Raw genomic sequence first — 18,980 nt, forward strand, 5'->3', positions numbered from 1 at the left:
GAAGTTACATGACTATATATGTTTGTCATCTTCAGAACTGCATACTAAAATGGATGAATGTAAAAAAATCCTTGTCCCAAATGGCTTCTCCTTCAGTGTACTCTACCTCAGGAACTGGTTCCACCTGCCAGCGAGGTCCCCAACCCTGATGATACCTGTATTATAATCTATTTTTCTCTCCCACCTCACCAAAGCAAGCAGTGGCAAAGTCAGACAAATCGTTTCTCCTTTAAAACTCCTGAATCTCACTTTAGCTCTGCATCCCCACCGTTTCTCATTTGTCCACACCATTCTCTCCCCTTGCCTGGATTACTGTGATAGCTCTGGTAGTCCTCTCTGACACAGCACTGCCCCTGCCACTGCCGCTGAGTGGACCTATCCGAAAGGCACACTTCCTCGTGGCATTCTCCTGCTTGGAAATGTTCAGTATTCCCCATTCATTGGATATAGGTTTAATACCACACTGTATTCACATCTGGCCCTTGTTTATTTTTTTATTCTAATTTACAGTCACCCTTCCATAAATACCCCGTGCATTCTAACCTCACAGTACTTGCTCAGTTTGCATGAAGAATCTGTGGTTTCCAGCATAGGTTATGCTAAAGCTCTATACATATATCAGGAATTCCCTTACTCTACTCTTCACCTGACCGACACAGTCACCCTTCCAGACTCCATTCAAGCATGCCATCACTCTGGAAAGTCTTCGCTGAAATCTATGTTTGGGCAATACACCCTTCTGTGTGTCTCCATTGCATCCCATGCATGCCTTGAACACAGAACTTGCCGAATTGTATATTGTAAGAATGAGCTTATTGAATGCAGGTCTGTAATTTTTCATTCATGTGTGCCAAGAACTCAGCATAGTTCCCATTTCATAGTTGAGCCAAATTTTGTTGGGCAAACGTTCAGTAGAAATATCCACGAGACAGAATTCCTGGACATAAAGGAATCCTCTTGTGATGGGGCTGTTAGGCTGATAGGGTCTTACTTGAAGTTTTAGATTCCCTGGTGTTGGTACTCCTCTTGTTTCCACTCAGGCTCCCGGGACCTCATTCCCTGCCTCTAACACCCAGCAGTGCTGTTCATCCAAGCAATTCCCAAGCTTTTCCCTATATCCAGGCCCACATGGATTTTCTCTGACCCAAGTTATTTCAGGTCAGTGGTCCATAAATTATGGGCCCAAACTACTGCAGAGTTCCTTGAAGAGGATTATTAGAGAAATAAACAGGATTTCTTTTTTAAAGTTTTTGTATTTATTTTGAGAGAGGGCCAGTGTGAGCAGGGGAGAGGCAGAGAAAGAGAGAGAGAGAGTCGGAGAGAGAAAATCTCAAGCAGGCTCCATGCTGTCAGCGCTGAGCCTGACATGAGGCTCTGTCTCACAAACTGTGAGATTATGACCTGAGCCAAAATCAAGAATTGGACACTCAACTGACTGAGCCTCCCAGGCACCTCTAAACAGGACATTTTAATAGGGAACAATAAGAAGGTGGTAAACAGCTTGATTCCACTCCAAATATAGAGTATTTTTATTATCTGACAGTCTGATCAATACCAAATGTTAACTTGAAGGGTAGCATATAAAGAGGTCTATTTTCAAAATGTATTGCCTGTGAGCAACCCCCATGAATGCTATTGCAGATCATGTGCCTTCCTAAAGGAGAGAAGTAAAGCAAAGAATGTGCATATGTCTTCAGGAAATGCTAACTGAGTAGCCTGCAAGTTAACTTTCCAGCTTTCTTTTCCACAGTCAACCCACTTCTTCCCTAATAGGCAAAAGCCTCTGACTCCTGAGGAAATACACGTGTAAGTAGGTGACTTTGATGCAAGGCAAGAACAGGGCTTCGTCCTGGATAAAGGTCGATTGGGAAGATAAATGCTCCCTCCGTGTCCATACTTCACACCAGTGAATAGAGTGATAGTCAACCTGTTTATTTTCTAGCAAAGGGGACGTGGCCATGTGACACGTGAAGAAAGAGGCTGCATTTACCTCCCAGATATTTGACCCTGTCCTTCTGAGAGCTACTGGGCATATTTCAAGTCTAAATCCACAGGAGAGCGTTTCGAGAGCACATGGCCGAGCATTTAGATAGAGATGAGGAAACAACCTGAACAGAGATGCATTAAGGAAATCCAATTCCATGACCTTCATCTGTGTCAAGTACAACACCCGCATCTCATGTCATTTTTCGGTAATGTGACTTGACTGTCATTTTTCTTTTAATTTTTCTTCTCACCATACTGCCTAGTAGTTTCTATCAAGTTCCTACCTTAGGAGTTCCTCTAGGAAGCACACAATTAATCTTTTATAGACCTATTCACCCAGGTTTGAAGGTAGTTTGTTTACAACATTGTCATTCCAGTGAACCCAGAATCCCCCTGGGGTGCATGCTTTTGAGCCAGGGTCCTAGCAGAAAGGAATGATGGGTTCAGTACAGCTCAGGAAAACACTTAGAGTTATTTGGTTTCAGTTCAGAGCGGCTGATTTTCAGCGATCACGTTAGTGACTGGTAAAAGTGTATTTTGTTTGCAGAAATCTTGGCTCTCTGGGTGTCTGTCTGCATTTGTATGAGAGGCCATGTGCCCTTGTGAGGTGGGAGATGGACACTCTCAGCCTGACAAGATTGTGTTGTAAGGTCATGGCTTCCTAAGTTGTTGTTTTTAAATAGCTGAAACCTACTGTCAAAATCTCTTAAGAAACCTACATATTTAACAGATAAATTGGTAGGTATTTTAGTAGCAAAACCAAGTTGAATACTTGATACACAGTTAAACAATGAAAACAGGCAAGTATTTGAGGAACAGAGAAAGCTGTAAGTCTTAGTGATTGATGACACTTGGAGTCTTGATCAGTTTCAGTATCCACTTTGTTCTTTAAAAAAAAAAAATTATTTATTATTGAGAGGGGATGAGGGGCAGAGAGAGGAGGAAAGAGAATCCCAGGCAAGCTTTGGCTGTCAGCACAGAGCCCTATGGAGGGCTTGATCCCCTGAACTGTGACATTATTACCTGAGCCAAAATCAAGAGTTGGACACTCAGCTGACTGAGCCACCTACGCGCCCCTATTTCTTTTTTGTATGTTTAGGTTGTACCATATCAAGAAAAGCTAGGTTTACATAGGTTAGTAATAACAAGTTCTACGTTTTTTAAAAGCTGCCCATATAATTTCAGAATACTCTTCAGTTAAGAGAAAAGGCTCTGGCCTTTATTTTGAGGGCCCAATAAAAACCGAGTCATCTGAAAGCTCCAATGAACACACTGGTATTTTCCTTTATGTTAAAATTTAGGAGGTAATACATTTGCATGTCAACATGCTTTACAACAGTTTGGTAAATAATTGAAAGTTCTGGTGCCATGGCATATGGAGACAACACGCTCTACCCTTCTCTGCCACTAAAAGCAACAAGAAATCCTGGACAGGACACATGAAACGTCTATTTGAAGACTCTGAAAAGTAAATGGTAGCAGGTAGTTTGGGAAAGGAGACTAGAGAATTTTGAACTTCTACCAAACTGATGGTGACAGTTTCTCTCTCTCTCTTTTCTTTCTTTAAAGACTTTATTTTTAAGGAATCTCTACAGCCAACGTGGGGCTCAAACTCACAATCCTGAGATCAAGAGTTGCAAGCTCAACAGACTGAGCTAGCCAGGTGCCCCAAGGGAGTTTCTTTTTTGTTTTTCTCTGATGTCACCTGATTTGGACTCAAATGCAGCCTCAAACCTGGAGAACCTCTTTCTTGTCTGAAGAGCAGGGAAAGGGCTTCTTCAGGTCAGAGGAAGTGAAGGCATCTTTGGGATTTCCCCCTTTTCTTCCATGCCCTATCTCTAGGTAACACCATGAAAAGAGTGGTGACCAGACAGGTGCCTGAAATTTTAAGAGAAGGAATCCTTTCTCATCGGAACACCTGGGGTCCAAAGAATATGGAGTGTATCTCCACTGATTGTGTTTTTTTCTCTCTGTGCTCCCACACTGCTTGGCCTTATATTCAGACACAATTGTGGGAAGTTCATGGCACAGCAGGGAAACAAAAATACTGGCTTTCTGGTTGGAGGACTAAGAGAGGCCACAAAACCCAGAAAGTATTGGAGAGATCGCAGAGAGAAAGGAGGTTAAGAGAATAATCTCGTAAGATTGTATATGAATTTTTGGGTTGACTTCTGAGCTAAGCATGTATGAATTTGGGCCTAACGAGCATGCCGCAGACTTTGAGAACTGAGTTACAGTCTAGATCATCACCATGTTCCCAGACTGGCTACTCTGGCATATAAATATGATAGATTTAGATAGCACAACACTTTGAAACTTTAACTGATACTGTAATCGTAGCTCATGGAAGGCCGATTAGAACTTGCAGGTGAAACCTAACCTAGGCGATTGCTTCCTAAAACAACAATCAACATTCTTTTTAGGATTTATATAAGAATTGGATCTTATAACAAAATATTCAGATGTCCGGGATAAAATCCAAATTTACTCAGCATTTAAGAATAAGGAAAAATTGAACATTGAAGAAGAAAGATAATTAACGGAGTCCAAACTTAAGAAGGCACAGATGTTGGAATTGCCAGAGACTTTGAAGCAGTTAGTATAATCAAGCATTGAGAAATAAGGTCAAACATTGTTAAAATTAATAAAAAGAATGTTTCAGCCAGGAAATAAAAGATCTAAGGAAGGACCAAAAGGGAGATGGATGAAATAAATAGAAGCAGTTAAGAAGTACAAACTTCCAGTTATAAAATAAATATGTCATAGAGATGAGAAGCACAGCATAGGGGATACAGTCAGTAATATTGTAATAATGTTGTTTGGTGGCAGTTGCTGACTGCATTTTTGGTGACCACTGAGTAATATATAGGATTGTTGGATCATTATGTTGTAAACCTGAAAATAACATTGTGTATTAATTATACCTCAATCAAATCTTTTAAATAAAAGGAGAAGAACCGAAAAGAAATTAAGAACTGAAAAGTACAATATATCACAAAATTCACTGGATGGGCTCAATAGGAGAATGGAGATGACAGAGACAAAAGCCAGCGGCCGTGATGATAGATCCCTTGAAATTATCCAGTCTGAGAAACAGAGAGAAAAAATCCTGCAAAGAAAAAAACAGAACCTCAGGAACCTATAGGATAAATGAAAAAATGAGAGTTGGAAAATGTTTTTGTTGGTTAAAGATAACACTACAAACACATTGCTGAGAACAGTTAAATTGAAAAAAAAAGTAACGCCACATTCATTTTGATTTTTAAATGTTGATCCAACCATGCATTCTTTGTATGAAACCCTCATAGTCATGAAATATCAACCTTTTATATAATTCTGGATTAGATTGCTTGACATTTCATTAAGCATTTTTGTCTTTATGTTCATGATGATATGTTTTGTGCTTTTCTTATAAAACTCATGTTTTGATAGTGTTATGCTAACCTCATATTTGGGAATTTTTCAATTCTCCATTTACAAAAAGAAGTTGTGTTTGATTAGAATTATTTATTTTTTAACCTGAGAAGCTATCTGGACTGACTTATTATTGTAAGAAAAATTCTAATTATTAAATTAATTTCTTTTTTTTTTTCTTTTTGAGAGAGAAAGAGCATATGTGCATGCACATGAACAGGAAAGGAGCAGAGGGGGAGAGAGAGAGAGAGAGAGAGAGAGAGAGAGAGAGAGAGAGAGATCGAGATCTCAAACAGGCTCCATGCCTGGCAAGGAGCCTGGTACAGAGCTTCATCTCATGACCATGTGATCACAACCTGAGCCAAAATCAAGAGTTGGACGCATTGTGCCTGGGTGGCTCAGTTGGTTAAGCATCCAACTCTTGATTTTGGCCCAGGTCCTGATCTCATGGTTTGTGAGACTAAACCGTGCATCAGGCTCTGTGCTATTCTCTCTGCCTCTCTCTCTCTGTCCCTTTCTTGCGCTCTCTCTCTCTCTCAAAATAAATAAACTTAAAAGTCAGATGTGTAATCAACTAAGCCACCCAGGTGCCCCCACATTGATTTCTTAAATCAAGGGCTATTCCGATTACCTGCATCTTCTTGTGTCAGGCTAATTTGTATCCTTAACATTTGGCAATTTCATCTGATTTGACAACTCTATTGGCATAAAGTTGTTCATAGTATTCTATTACTATTTTGGTTTTGTTTAATGTGGTATCTCTAGTGATGTCATCTCTTTATACTTTATTCTTTTATTTTTGTTCAATCCAGTTAAAGTGGTTATAAAATTGTGATATTTGTCTATTTTCTATCTTATTGGCTTCTGTTCTACTCCTTCCCACCCCCACCCCCCCACCCCCATCATTTTGCTTAGGTTGGTTTAAAATTTCTCTTCTCTGCTTAGCTTCTTAAGGAAGAAGTTGAGATCACTGATTTTATACTTTGTCCTCCTCCTGATAGAAGCATTTCAAACAATATATGTACCTTTAAGCACTGTTTTGTTTATATCCCACAAATTTTCAACTGATATATTTTTATTATCACTCAGTTTTAAATATTTTAAAATTTCCTTCATGATTTCTTCTTTGAACTATTATGTAGGAGTGTTTGGCTTGAGTTCTTTTTTTTTTTTTTAAATTTTTTTAATGTTTATTTTTGAGAAAGAGAGAAAGAGACAAAGTGTGAGTAGAGGAGGGCCAGAGAGAGAGAGAGAGAGAGAGGGAGACACAGAATCTGAAGCAGGCTCCAGGCTCCAAGCTGTCAGCACAGAGCCCGGCCCTGGACTTGAACTCACAAACTGTGAGATCATGACCTGAGCCGAAGTCGGAGGCTTAGCCAACTAAGCCACCCAGGCACCCTAATGTTTGGCTTAATTTCTAAATATTTGAGGATTTTTCCATATATTATTATTACTTTTTTCTAGTTTAAGTTCATTGTGTTTGGAAAACATACTCTATGGTTTCAGTTTTCTTAAATTCATTGAGCTGTGTTTTATAGCTTAGTATATACAGTCTCCTTCAGTGAATTCTTAACATATTGAGTTGTAAAGAGTGTGTGTTCTGCTGTTGGGTGGGTGTAGGGTTCTCTAAATATCATTAGGTTAAATTGCTTGATGATGTTGCTCAAATTTCTATTCTTACTAAGACTTTTATCTACTTCTTCAATTGGTTACTGAGAGGGGTATGTCAAAACCTGTCACTATGAATTTGAGTTGGTGTATGTTCCCTGTCAATTCTGTCAGTTTTTGCTTCTTGTATCTTGAAACTCTGTTATTAGACATAAACGTATTTAGGACTATTATGTCTTCTCCTTGAATTGACCCCTTTATCATTTTAAAATGCCCTTTTTAATCTCTGGTCCTTGTTTTGAGGACCACTTTGTTATCTACAAAGCTGCTTATGTTTAGTTTTTGCATGTGTAATACTTTCCATCTTGAACGTTGCATTCTTACATGTCTTTATATTGAAAGCATACCTCTTGTAAGCAACATGTAGTTTGATTTTGATTTTTTATCTGGCGTGACATTCTCTGGTTTTGAATTAGAGTCTTAATCTATTTTCAGTTAATGAATTATCTGCATGATTGACTTTAAGTCTAGCATTTTGCTATTTGTTTTCTATTACTTGACTCTATCTCACTATTCCATTTCCAGATTCTGTCTGGAATCTCCATTTAGCTCCTATTGCCTGAACATGTATAGTTTAGTACATGTTCTGAGCATCTACAACTTAATATTCTGCCAGAGGATTAAGGGGATCTGTATGTGGGTTTTTGGAACTCTTTCTCTGTGTAGTTTTTTCTGCGTTACCCCATAGTACAAATCCCCCTACTTCATCAGCCCTGAATTTCAGTTTATACCTGTTCAACTCATCAAGACCTCAGAGTTCTTGGGAGACACCTCCTTACTTTGTTGTGCAGAAACTGACTTTGGGCAGAAATGTGGGTGGTAGTGCTGGTCACCACATATATTTTTTAGCCTCTCAGGGATGACAGTCTTGTGCTGTTTTCCATTGACTCAAAATAACTTATTCATGTATTTTGTCTAGTTTGAGAGTTGTTTACAACAGCAGGGATAGTCTGGTACCAAGTATGTCCTCATGATTAGAAGCAGAAGTCTCACTTCCTTCTTTTTTTTTTTTTTTTTGTTTTTACCAAGTTCAACCTATTATTTAAAGTAGTTGGGGGTTAACTTAATCCAACTGCTGTTCCTTCTCATTCTCCTTAAAACAAGACAAAAGCGTATGTGTCCAAGGGCTAAGATTATGAAATATATGCAATTAATACTATTGCACTAATAAGTTCTATGAAAACATAAACTGGCATTTAAGCTTGAATTTTGAGTTTGGCATAATAATTTTTAAAACTCTTTTTTTTTTTTTAATTTTTTTTTTCAACGTTTATTTTATTTTTGAGACAGAGAGAGACAGAGCATGAACGGGGGAGGGCCAGAGAGAGGGAGACACAGAATCGGAAACAGGCTCCAGGCTCTGAGCCATCAGCCCAGAGCCTGACGCGGGGCTCGAACTCACGGACCGCGAGATCGTGACCTGGCTGAAGTCGGACGCTTAACCGACTGCGCCACCCAGGCGCCCCTTTTTAAAACTCTCCAAGGAAGAATTTTAAAAAGGCAAACCCACAGCTCTGTATAGATTAAATATTGGAAGTTGTGTTTTCTTTCCATTTGGAAGCATCGATTTCTTCTTTGCCTGGGTTTTTATGTGACGCACTGATTGACATGGCTGCCTTAGGATGGCAAGTCCATTGCATTTCATTTTTTATCATCTCCAAACATCTTGATTCAGGCCTCAGAATCAATGATTGCAGTGTTGTCCCTAACATTGTGATGGGTTGTTTTGTTTTAAATTTAACCTCTGTGGGTAAAGTGCAGACGTATCTATTATTTTGTAGACCTGTTTTGAAGTGGCTACTTCTGTGACTATTTATTCAGACTTCTGTAATTTGTGACTTGTGGTTCTTCAGGCAAGTGTCAGCAGAAGTTAATCTCTCTTAGTTAGCTCTTTCTTCTTAATAGAGGCAGAGTTACCAGGAATCAGAGAACTGCCCTCCTCATTTTCTCCAGGTCACATGACATGCAGAGGCATTCAGGGTTAACATGTCACAGACCATGGCTCCAAAGAGTTAACTATATTCTTCTCTTCCCATTTGTGCACCAATTGAGCGGAGCTAAAGCTGAGCTGAGCATAGCCTGAGCTCAGAGAGTATAGAAACAAAACTTGCAGGTATCCAGTTCTGCTTTGTCTCTGCCAAAGGGTAGTCTCCCTTGTCCGGGGTTGAGGACTGCTTCCTCAGCTTCTTGCTAGCCACTCATTGAGGACTGGGTGTTTCTTAGGCCTAATATACAGAGTATCTCATATGATCTTGGTCTTTTTTCTTATAGAAGGAGCTGGAATATGTAGACAGGTTATGTAGATAGTATATAGGAATCTGGTTATAGTTTAGGGTCATTCACTTGGCCATACTTGGTCAGGTTTGCTGTTTTTTTTCTATACTTCTTAAGAATACTAAAGCTACATTTCTTTCAAGAGAAGTTCCCAATTCAGACATTTTCCTTAGTAAATCTACTTGAATTAATGACATTTTGATGTATTTTAATTTTGGGACTCAAAACAGGCATATTTTTTTTCTTTCTCAGTTTTCAGTGCAATAGGTTGTTCTGTGGTTGCACAAAGAAGTTGTATTATTCATTTAATGTTAAAAAATGCTGTTAGATAATGTTTAGGATCTATTAATGGAATTCTTATTTTATTTGTTTTTAGAATTCAGTGTTTTCTAATTCCATATATAAGTAATCCACAAATACGAGCTCAGTCGTTCATCTGTCTTGTGATGCTCTTAACTCAATGTCCAGGGATATATTCTTGGGAAGAGCTTTGTATGGAAAAAATGGAATGGATGGACTAAACAATTCCTCTGATTTTTCAAATGGAATATATGGTCTGTCAGATCTCTTTGCCCTTTGGAGGTCTCATAATGACCTGGTAGTACAATGGAAGTAGAGATTTCCCTGAGTCCTCCTGTAGTCATACATTTCCTTCCTTTCTACTGTGAAGGTTTGTTAAAGTTCATATCTCAGACAAAAAGTTATCTAATCTTTTAAAAAATTTCCAACCTGGAATTGGTAGCAATCTTTAACTTCCCACCTGCAAAGAAAGAAAGGAGGAGACTCTTTAATAATAAAATAATAATAACTAAATTTAGTACAAGTGTGAATTCGCAAAGGCCTTCCTAATGAAAACTTTACAGTAACTCTGGGAGGCAAACAACATTATTACTATCACTATTGTACAGAGGAGAAATGGAAGTTTGTAACCATATTATGCAAGGATATTACAGAATCTAAAAATGAGAAGAGACTTACATATGAATAGAGAGATTTTGGAATTTTGAACATTAAAATTTGCTTTTGATTGAACTATGGAACTGGAGTGGATCTGTGAAGTTCAGCTTAGTAGTCTTATTTTCCATACATACATACACAGACCCAGGATACTAGGAACCTGCCAACACTTGAAGGGCTCCCAGTATCAGAACTGGATCAAGGCACCCTGGCCAGAAAAGCAACCTCTGGGGAAGAGCTGACTATTCATATTTCTACCTAGCTGCTTCCTCTTACTCATTTCTCAGCACTCTGTCCAGAGTGGACAGAGGAAGAAGGCCTAGCTTGTTGAGGGCTTAGTAAGGGAAGGTATATCCTGCCCTAAAGTCATTTTGCTCCATGGCATTGGGTCTCTCAAGACCTCCATTAAAATGCAACTCTGCCTAGGCAGTAGGCTCCAAGATCACATCAGCATGAATTAGTTGGTCTGATTGCAGTGTAACTTCCAGGGTGACAGCTGCCCGGGCTGGCGCATCTTTATTGGGCAAGAAAGGAAATGAAAGACTATAGTGCACAGCATTGAGGAAAGTGAATTTAATTGGGACACTATGATGGACAATCCTGGAGAGTTCAGCAGGCACTGGGCAACCGGGTTTGGCAAGTTGGGAGAACACCAGGCTTCACTCAATTCTGCACAGAGCCAATTCTCTTTGGATCATCTTTCAATGTGACTCCAGGGACTTATTGATCATTCATTCGTTCATTCATTTATCACACATTCTGGAGTTACTTTTTCTCAAGGAATTTTGCTGAGCCTATTATAGTTAGAAAGATTAATTAATTAACCCCATGTTACATTATTGAGTTTCATATATAGACACAATGGTAGATACTGAGAGAACACACACATAAAGTGACATAGTCTTTGCCGTCAAAGAGTCTACAGTCTAGTACACAAATAAATACAATGGTATAAAGGGGAGTCAGATGTAGATACTCAAGAAAATACACAGAATGTATAATGAAATCCAGAGATAGAGAATTTTTCTGCAGCTGTGTGTAAGGGGAGAGTTAAGGAAGGGTCCATAGAGGAGGTGGCTTTTGAACTTGCTCTTGAAGAGTGCTAAGAATGTCACTCACAAATATGTATCTTCAGGCCACATGTCTCCCATGAGTCCAGATTCATATATCCAACTGCCTGGTCAACATCCTCATGCACATATCAAATAGGCACCTCATACCTGACATGTTTATAATTAGACTTGATTTTACCACCCCACAATGGCTTGCCTACCGGTGTTGCTCACAAACTCCATTCTTTCGATTGGTCAGGGCTTTTCTCTTCTCCTTAAACTAACCCTTTCATTTTTTGCCAAAGCCACAGTTTATGCATTCAGTAGATTATTGCCGTGTGAGACTTAGATTTTTTGCTGTGTTGATGAAACTGATATATAGCTAGTAAGGACTCAATAGTATTAAAGATGATGTTTTATACTCTTAAGACAATCCATCCCGAGTCTTTCTTATCTGAACCTGGGACTTTAAACATGCCTATATTTTATAGGGGTTAATACCTTCATAAGACTTGTGTCACCCTTTACGATTTTACCAAGCGTGATGTCGGTGTGCATTTTCATTTTCTTTCATAGCAAGAACATCGACACACATCTTTTTATTTTTCTTATTCCATAGACAGGAAGCTGAAGGAGAATGAATGGTTCACCTGTGATATTCCAGCTAGTCCACAGAACAGCCTGGACTGACAGCATGACCCTAAGCACTCCTGGGCAGCTTGAATCCTCCAGGCAATCAGTGGTTCAGTCTGAGTGGGGGAACAGTGTTAGATTACTCTGGAGGGGAAGTTTGGGACTCATCTGTGGAGAGCCTTAAATGCCACTCAGTAGTTAGGACTCAGTCTTCTAAAACTGGGATCTTCTGAATAGGACCCACCCCTTCCAGGTACATACTAGGCCGGCCGTCTGGGCACAGCAAAATATTAAAATTTCTGTTCAGATTTGTAAACCTCCTCTTTCTAACTGCTATTTTTGTTAATGTTTTATAATATGGTAATATATGTCCAGAGTAACACATGAATACACACACACACGTATATTTCTATCTCGAAATTGTTTCTATTGGTAAGAGTGAAGTGACACTTTTTGAGCAAGACAGTATCATGATGACAGTAGCAGTTCTTAGGGAAAATTAACCGCAGGTGCTATAGCTGGGGACACAAAAACAGCCCCATGCACAAGGGTTCCTGAGCACACCATCCAGTCTGGTCTGCATGGAAGCATAAGTGAGATGAAGCAAGTGAAAGCACCCTAAAAATATAAAATAAATAAGAAAGCATACCAAAAGATGCAAACAGAATTTATCTTTAAAACTGCTTAACAGCTGATGCTAGATTCTTGGAAATCGAAGACGCTGTTAGAGGCTAAGAGGAGAAGCTTAAAAAATAAGATGAGGAACTTGGAAGCGAGGCTGAGGAAACCCTTTTCAGATCTGACTGAGCAGATTTTGAATTGTTTATTTACTTGGCATTCCTACTGTCTGTTTTAGAATCATTAGAGCCTTATGTGGAAAAATAAAAACACTTTAGAAAGTGGAGCTGTGCTTTGAAACACCCAAATGAGCTTTTAAGGCATCTTTACCTTTTTATACAGGATAGCGTTTATCATTCTGTGGTCCAGTGCTGATAAAACATTAGCAGAAAGGCACATGGTGAAGGAAATAGCTGTGTGAAGAAATTGACTACCCAAGCATTAATAAGTAGGAGGTTCCATTTGTTCTCAACCCCCTCGAGCTTCAACATTTTTTTTTATGCCCAGAAGCGAAGGCGACATTTTTCTGTTTTTCAGAACTGAGCTGAACCTGTGTTTCAGGAGCTCTGGCTTGAAAAGCTTTTATTCTACAAGGAACAAAGTGGCAAACTTTCTAATTTAGTTAAAATTCCTGTAACTTAAGAACCAGCTAAAAAGGATCTTGGTGCAGAACAGTCTGTTTGCCAGAGTGAGGACTCCACTGGCGTGACAACTATTTTTAGGGAAAGTGCTGGCAGGCAGCATTCTAATGAAAGGCACAACAGAAGCACCCTAAATGCCTTCCCTCTTTGTCCAACCTAGACTGGAGAGAAGGGCGGTTTTACAATCACATTTTCTTTAGTTCAAAGATTTTATGTGTCTGTGCATATTGCATATGGTTCAAACACTGCTAAGTTCCATGGAGGGGAAAAAGACCGTTTGCAAATCCCTGGCTTATGGTGGTTGTTGGTTGGTTAGAAAATGATCAGTTCTTGGCTTGAAGAGGGTTGTACGGAGAGACATCAAATCTTAACCAGGAGTGTAACTGAAGAAAGTATTGAGGAGAGAAGCTGAGGCACTGTAAATAAGTGAAATTCAAACTGGTCTTGGAAGAAATAATGCATTTGTTGTTACGAATACCTTTGTTGAAGGCAAGAGATTTTTGTTTTTGTTGTTGTTGTTAGAACAAAGGATTCTACATAAACAACAGAAATAAACAAGATATTCCTCACTGGCTGCTCCTGGCTTTGGGTTTCCTGTGGTTGGGCTTCTTGCAGGGAGAATTCTGGCTGGAAGAGTAGAGGGCAGCAGGAGCCCTGAGCTGGGTGAAGGTCAGGAGACCTGGGTCTGGTTTGTTTCTGTCAAGAACGGGCTCTTGGGTATGACCTTGAGCAAAAGCTTCTGCTCTCAGACTTGTGTTTTTTTTTTTTTTTCTTCTTTTCTGTAAATGTGCTTTTTGAAGCTCTTTCCAGCTCTAAGAATGTGAATCTGTACCTATAGTTTTCCATGTTTCTCCTTTTTTCACCAGATAATATGAGAGTAACTTCTTTCATCCAACGATGGCCACAATGGAGCCCTGCACAATTCTGGCCCCATGCCTTCCCAGTGGGGCAGGCAGATCAGCAACAAGCACCGTCTTCCATTGAGTGTAACTTACCTTCAATTGTAGGCTGCCCCCTTATGTTACTTACCACTAAGAAAAAGAACACACAACTCCACCTATTAAACTTTGCCTATCAATTGTGGAACGTGTCCTAATTTCAGAAGTGGTTTTCAGAAAAATAATAATGTGCATCCAGGGATGATGCATTGTAGCCATGGAATGTGTCGTAACTGGTAGAACAGGTGCTCAGGGAAGCACCAGAGGAGCGGCAGGTACTCTGCCTTGGAAGGGTCTGGTTCAAAGTCTTTCAGGAGGGTTCTGGGTCAGCTGAGAGGCGTTAGAACTCAGCCTGCTTGAGTTCCTTCCCTAGCCCTGCCGCTTACTGGTTGCATGACCTAAGGCCAGTTTTTTCATCTCTTTGTAACGCAGTTTTCTCATCTGTAAAATGGGGTATAAGGATAGCAATTGCCTCATGGGATTGTTGTAATGATTAAATTAATGATTATATGTAAAATATGTGGAACAGAGCCAGGCACTTAGTAAGCACTCCTTGAATATTACGATTGACGTGATTATGTGATTAATGCCTGCCACAACCACCCCCCACCCGCCACTCCCATGAATGTAAGCTCTAGGAAAGCAGGGATCACAGAGCTATACTCCCAGGTCCTTGTAAATGATGGGTGTCTTTGCCTTATCAGTTTGTAGACTATGGCCTACTAATAGGACAAAAGTAGATGCTAGAAATAAATGAATAAGGAGACCCACTGTTCCCACAGCTTAACTTTTTCAAGGCTTTGCTGATCCGAAGGCAGATGATGTCCTTGAGCGACTCCACAACCTAGATAAGGCTGGCTAAGACAAAAGGACTGTCCCTGCTTTGACAAATGGGACTGACCTTCTAGTCCTGGTAAAACATTCTGGTTTCAACAAAGTCTGTATCAGGTGGGAGATGATATATGGCTGGAAGTATGTAAATCCACAGGCAGGTGTTAACTGGCTGCCTTGTTATGCAATTAACCCACAATTTACAAGCACATCCAAGAAAGAAGGGAAGTTGTATTTGCCATCTCTTCTGGCTTTTTAGTTAAGTGGCTGTATTAAGAAACACTTCTGAAAAAGAAAGATTCATTAGTTGTAGATTCTAAGAGTCTCTATCTGAATTAAGATTCTGTAATTCAGCTTCAAATAACACTTGTCTAAACACAAGATGAGTCAATTAGCAGAATTGGAGGGATATCAAGCTTTCTTTGTATGTTTTCACTGCTGCTATCCACAGCAGTCAAGGAAGGTAACTGCAGACATGTATTTATCAGGCCAGAAGTGAAGTGGCAACTGAGAAATGAGAATTTCATAGTTAATTTGAGTCATAGGAAGAAAAGACATCGTATATTATTTGGTTCTCTGTCCTCAGTTTCAGATAGAAACTTACTTTCCCATCCATTATCTTTTGGTCTGATCCAACATGTCAGTGTGGTTCTCTTTCTCTGAAGCTAATCCAAATCCCTGTATTTTTCCAAACTTGCAATTCAATGTCGTTATATTGCAGACACTTGAAATTTTGAATTACTAATTGAAAGTTTGATTCAATTTGTAGAAATGAGGGCCTGGGAGGACATGATAAGTACCTTCACATAGTTGAAGGTCTGTCATGGGAAACATGAAAAACGTTTTGTAAGGGTGTAGAACAAGGGACAGATGCAGCAGAGGGAGTTTTTAATTCATTATAAAGATGAATTGTTTATCAATCAAGGATGAGCAAAAATGAAATGGGTAATCCCAGGAGAGAGGCGGTTTCCCATCCCAGAGTAATCCCTCGATTTGCCAGTCATTAGTGCTCTTGCCAATATCTGGCTCTGCTCTCCTTCCAGTCACTTGAAAGACCGAAATTCTGGGCTCCCTTGTGGTTGAGCAGGGCCATGCTGTTGAAAACCGACCTCTGTGCTTTGATCCAAAATGTAACGTGAAGACAGAGTTTGGGATCCGGGGGAACCGTAGCTTTATTGCTTTGCCTGGCAAAGGAGGCTGCAGCAGGCTAAAGCCTTCAAAACTGCCAGTCTGCCCTGAGGAAGGGACTGGCTCGGGGCACGGGTGGGTGAGGGTGGGAGGGGGTGGGAGGGTTATAGGGAATTAGAAGATCTAGCTGGTTCCCATAGGAATTATGTCAGCCTCATTGGTCCTGTGCTCAGGGTGTTAATGAGTTCCTAAAACGAAAGGCCAAGAAGGGAGGAGGGGAGGTTTGCAGAAGAGAGGAAAAAGGTTACTTAGTTTAAAACAGCGCTTTGCTGAAACATTAGTGAAGCCATTTTTATTTTTGCTCAACTTTATGCTGTTAAGTGGTTTCAGTGTGACTAGTTCCTCCTGTTAGGTCTAGCCCATACTATTAAATTGCCAGTATGAAATCCCACGAGATCTCTTCCCCTGCCAATGAAATCTAGAAAGCATGGGCTGAGATTGAGCTTCCATCAACTTGATTACCAGGAGCTAACCATGAGCGGAGACTCCTTGTCATCCTGCAGTGAACATACAGTGAAAAGGAGAAATGAATGTTGTTTTAAGCCACCGTAGTATAACCTAACTCATCCTGAATACGGGCTTTGTTCACATATCCTTGGGCAGCAATAAGCTCAGGAAGGCAGAGCCCTCCCCCAGCCTGAGGGTTGGATTGTGATTGGTCACAGCCCATCGTGGCAATCCCATTTCTCTTTGCCAGAGGAAAAAAACCCCCGATGGCTGGCCACATGACCACATTCCGACTGATGAAAATTAAAGGAGGTCTTGGATGGGAAACCCTTTGAAAAAAATTTTGTGGGGCCCATGGGTGGCTCAGTGGTTGAGTATCCATCTGACTCTTGGTTTCGGCTCAGGTCATGACCTCACAGGCATGGGATCAAGCCCTGCATCATTTGCACACTCCCCTCCCCCCCCCCCCCAGACAGCATGGAGCCTGCTTGGGATTCTCTCTCTCTCTCTCTCTCTCTCTCTCTCTCTCCTTCTCTCTCTGCCTCTTCCCACTTTTGTGCTTGCATGCACACACACTCTCTCTGTCAAAATATAGAAACTTTAAAAAATTGAAAAAAATAAAAAAGATTTTTGTTCCTGATAAAAGGAGGGAAAAGAACAAAGAGAGGAATTATTTTCTTCTTGCTTTTGATTGTTTCATGTGAGACCATGACACATGAAGAGGGAGGAAAGACAAAGTCTGTTTCACACAGAAAGAGTGGTAAACTTGTGGAATGCATTATTCCAGGGGGTGGCACAGGGTGTGCTCCAGGAAGTGGAGTTCCCATTTCCTATGGCCACGTTTAGGCCAATGATACTCCCACCTATGTGTCTTATTGGCTGCTCAATCTCATGTCCAAAATCTGTTCCTCTTCTTGGGATCCCTGTCTCAGCTAAAGAAACCACAGTCCTTCCTGTTATCCAGATCAGAGACCTGGGAATTACTTTGCTTCTGCCTCTACCTTATCAAGTCCCTTATACTTCCCAAGTCCATCTATTCCTGTCCATTTCCATTGCTTCTGCAAAAGCTCAGGCCATCTCTGCAAAGGGCTGTTTACCTGAGTGGTTTGCTTAAAACCTAGCTCCCTTCCAGCATAGTTTCAAATTGTACCCAGAGGTATCTTTCTAAAACAAAGTGATCATGTAAGGCCCTTGCTTAAAACAACCTCAGTGACTTTCTGATGTCCCCTGGATAAAGCCCCCAAATCCTTGGCCAAGTTTTAAGACCTTTCATGGTCTAGCTCTGGCTATATGTATAGTCTCAATTTAGTCTCCCACCTGTTACCTTTGCTCCATTCTTTTTTAAGTTTATTTATTTTGAGAGAGAGACAGAGAGAGAGAGAGAGCATGCATGCATGCAAGTGGGGGAGGGGCAGAGAGAGAGAGAGAGAGAGAGAGAGAGAGAGAGAGAGAGGGAGAGAGAATCCCAGGTAGGCTCTATGCTCAGTACAGAGCCCTATGTGGGGCTTGATTTCATGAACTATAAGATCTTGACTTGAGCTGAAATCAGGAGTTGGTCGTTTAACCAATTGAGCCACTCAGGAGCCATATCTTTGCTCCATTTTTCACTACATTATCTACAGGTCACAGAATGCTGCATGGTCTCTTCCTTCCCTGCCTCCTATACATGCTGGCCTGTTTTCTTAGAACTACTCCTTCCCCTTCTCTTCCCAATCCCTTGCCCAGCTAACTGCCCATTTTCCTTAAGGACTTCCTTCCTTGTTATAGAAGTTATGTTCTTGTAGAAGCCTTGCTCGCTTCCTCTGTGCTGGCTGAGCGGCCCTTCTCTGTGCAAATATCACACTCTATTGCTCTCACCATCTTAATCTTTTTTGTTACCATGGAATTAGAGTTTCCTATTAGTCCTCCATCTCTCCCACCAGACTGTAGCCCCTTGAGGGTGATGATTGCCCTTTCCATCTTTGGGAAAGTTGCTGACATGGATTAGGTTCTCCATGAAGGGATGTGCATGCAATCATTATATGCCTCTTTGCTAGACAGAACAGAGTCCATGCACGTGGGTTCTGAGAATACTCTTGTGCTGATGACCTGATGGATTGATAGCATGAGACAGGGATGATGGTGAGAAAGACAACTGGGGTTTGATAGGCTCTGGGTCTGGAAGCGTAAACCAGGCAAATACCATGTACATGATGAAGCCAGAAGTGCAAACAAGAGCAGGGATAGAAGCTCAAAAGGCATGATCTGGGCCTGGGAAACTATCCAGCTGGATAGATCCTAGGCAAAAGCCCTAGGAGGAAAGAACACTCAGATTGAGGTAACAAAGGCCTAAA

The 18,980-nt window shown here is 40.6% G+C and overlaps 1 long non-coding RNA gene across 2 annotated transcripts in view; it reads left to right on the forward strand.

Moving 5' to 3' along the window:
- Positions 1 to 18,980, forward strand: part of LOC123385909 — a 55,501-nt gene that overhangs the window by 20,030 nt on the left and 16,491 nt on the right. The window contains exon 2 of one of the 2 annotated variants that reach the window (XR_006599174.1): positions 14,110 to 14,326. The exons of the other annotated variant lie outside the window; for it this stretch is intronic. This is a non-coding gene — a long non-coding RNA (uncharacterized LOC123385909). Of the gene's footprint in view, positions 1 to 14,109; positions 14,327 to 18,980 lie in introns of those variants that run through there. 2 annotated transcript variants of the gene reach the window in all.

The sequence above is a fragment of the Felis catus genome, chromosome B3 (genome assembly GCF_018350175.1).
Source record: "Felis catus isolate Fca126 chromosome B3, F.catus_Fca126_mat1.0, whole genome shotgun sequence".
NCBI lineage: Eukaryota > Metazoa > Chordata > Mammalia > Carnivora > Felidae > Felis > Felis catus.